The following is a 3,127-nucleotide window of genomic DNA, read 5'->3' on the forward strand; positions in this document are numbered from 1 at the left end:
GTACTATACATGCAACCTTTTCAAACTTTACATTTAAGATTTTATAAAAGAAATATCTTAATGTTTCACATGTTTACCTTTCACTGTGCTATGTAATTCATTATACCTGCCATTATGCCAGTCTTCCTGAACATAATTTGTTTTCTGCAATTTCATTGGCCAAGAGGCTTAATCCTGGGTTATCAGATTGAGCATTTATATTTAGTATCCCATTGATTTTGTCAGCCCTATATAAGGAGCTGACTCAGATTTACTCACTCTGCTAGGTTAAAGAACTCTAAGGTTTGTACTTTTCACATGAATTTCGTGTTCGCCTCTTATCTTTTACATAGAGTAGGAAATGAACATAACATTGAGTTAGGGAACAATTTAGATCTAACATTATAATATGTAAATACCTTAGCAGAGTCAATTTACTTGGTTCAGGGTAGTATCAGATATTACTTTTTCAGAGTTTAAGTGTTTAGGCTATCTCAATGTTTCTATAGTTAGCCTTTTCCTATGTTACTTTTAGATGTATGGAAGCCTTTTAGTGTTATAACACTATATTTATGCCCCCATTCAAAGAAGAGGGGCATATTGGTTTGCACCTGTTGGTCGGTCGGTAGACCACATGTTGTCCGCTTAATATCTTAAGAACCATTCACTTGATTGTAATATATTTCATATGTGGGTTGGTTATGAAAAGAAGAGGACCCCAATTGTTTTTCTGGTCGAAATGTCAAGGGTCAATCTACTCTGGACATAGGAAGACACTGCCTGCTCAATATCTTGAGAACCCTTTGCTTGACAGACATCAAACTTGGTACACTGGTACATCTCAAGGAGTAGATTTGAGGTCACATGGTCAAAAGTCAAGGGGTAAACTGGACATAGTAATATATTGTCTCTTATGTTTTAAGAATTATTTGCTTGATTGACACCAAACCTGGTACAGCATAAGGAGTAGATGACCCCTATTGATTTTTAGGTCACTTGGTCAATCCACTCTTGACACAGGAAGATATTGTTTGCTCAATATTTCGAATTGATGATACTACTATCAATCAAATTATGCATGTGTATAACCCTTTTCAATTTTGCACCATGGGGGCTTATATGTTTTACAAACACCTCATGTTTTATAGTTTGTGAAAGCTTGTTAGGGTCATAACTTTAGATTTTCTTATTATGGTACTTGCCCGTCATAGACTGGACATATTATGGTATGGTGTTGTCTGTCCGGACCTTGTAAGATGGGATACAGACTGAACCGTAAGCTCCAGAATCTTACAACTTGGTACATTTGATCACCATAAAAGGAAGATGCTTATTGTTTTTTAAGGTCAAGGTTGTAGGTTCACTTAATAGGAAAACCTTGTTTGAGAAAATTACAGATTCTTGAACTGAGTATTTTGAGGAAACATTACATAGAAAGTACATGATTTGTCAAATTTCTCCCAATATTCAACTGAGAACCTTATTCTGCAGAGTATTTGTATGGGTATGGAAAATGTGTATGTGGCTATGATTTTGATTTTTGTTTAATTTTTTTTTGTTGTTGAAAATTACAGGTTTAACCGAGTCAGTTTTTGAGGAAATATACATGTATTAAATAAATGACGGTTTGACCTTTTAACTCCTCTCACAGTTTTGAAACTAGGGTCTTTGTAAATAACTTCTTTGGTGTTTTAGAATATTTACAGATTGTTGATCATGGTAAATTTTGGGGAAATATTTTCCGCAGAGCTCTAGTTGTCTATCTACCGGCCTCCTGTCACTTTTAAGTTTAGGAGCTTTTATTCATGGAAAGAAAGTATATGACAGCCTGATGATGGCTGATACTATTTAAAGCCTTTTTATACGCCCGTCTTAAGACGGGACGTATTATGGTATGGCGTTCATGTCCGTCCGTCTGTTAGCTTTTTCGTGTCCGACCCGTAACTTAAATACTACAAGGCCTAGAATCATCAAACTTTGTCTGTAGATACATCTTGGGTAGAAGGTGTGTCGCACATTAAAACCAGGTCACTGTGACTTTTCATTAAGAAGATATCCGTCTGTCCGTCCGTCTGTTAGTTTTTTCGTGTCTGACCCGTAACTTAAATACTACAAGGCCTAGAATCATCAAACTTTGTCTGTAGATACATCTTGGGTAGAAGGTGTGTCGCATATTAAAACCAGGTCACTGTGACTTTTCATTAAGAAGATATGGCCATATATGGCAAAAACTTGTCCGGTTCATAACTTGAAAACTATTAGACCTAGAATCACCAAAATTGGTCAACTAATGCATCTTAGGTAGAAGGTGTGTCGCATCCTACTTTAAGGTCACTTTGACATTTAATTAAGGTAATATAAAAAATGTTTTAATGGGTACAATCTATACTGTTAACAGTCTGTGACGGGCGTATCATGTGCCGTGGCGGTGCACTTTATTCTAGAAATGGCATCAGAAAAACACCCTATGTAACCTTTTCTGCTTATACTCATTTATTTTTATTGGAAAACTTATTACTTGTTATCAGCTACTCTAAAACAATATTGACTTGTGCTATAATAAATTTGTAAACTTTACAAGTCTTTTCATTTCAAACAAGGTGTTGAACAAGTTGTTGAACATCATCTGGGATTCACAAACAAACAGGTACAACATGGAAACAGTGTGTTCCATGATTTCTGTAGTGTAACAAGTCCAGCTGATCCCAAGTACACTGTACTATTGACAATGATTGTTTTTGATAAGCACAATAGAAGTTCTACTTTGGGAGAAGCTATAATTATTTTAGTCCTAGGATACACTGCTTCCTGTTAGAGTTAGGGTGCTGTATAACTTGGTACCTCTTTGAGATAAAATGCTTTATCATCAAATCATAAAGCATCTTCCCTCTAACAGATACCAGATTATAAAGCACCCTCCCTCTAACAGGTACCAACTTATAAGGCACTCTCCCTCTAACAGGTACCAACTTATAAGGCACTCTCCCTCTAACAGGTACCAGATTATAAAGCACTCTCCCTCTAACAGGTACCTGATTATAAAACACTCTCCCTCTAACAGGTACCAACTAATAAAGCACTCTCCCTCTAACAGGTACCAACTAATAAAGCACTCTCCCTCTAACAGGTACCAACTTATAAGGCAACC

General features: G+C 36.2%; 1 long non-coding RNA gene across 1 annotated transcript in view; it reads left to right on the forward strand.

Annotated features, from left to right (window-relative positions):
* LOC125668557 (uncharacterized) overlaps window positions 1-2,556 on the forward strand; it is an 8,621-nt gene extending 6,065 nt beyond the window's left edge. Inside the window, exon 6 of the long non-coding RNA XR_008798482.1 lies at window positions 1-2,556. This exon is cut by the window's left edge and continues 218 nt beyond it. This is a non-coding gene — a long non-coding RNA (uncharacterized LOC125668557).
* The last annotated feature ends 571 nt before the right edge of the window (window positions 2,557-3,127 follow it).

Source organism: Ostrea edulis, chromosome 9 (genome assembly GCF_947568905.1).
Source record: "Ostrea edulis chromosome 9, xbOstEdul1.1, whole genome shotgun sequence".
NCBI lineage: Eukaryota > Metazoa > Mollusca > Bivalvia > Ostreida > Ostreidae > Ostrea > Ostrea edulis.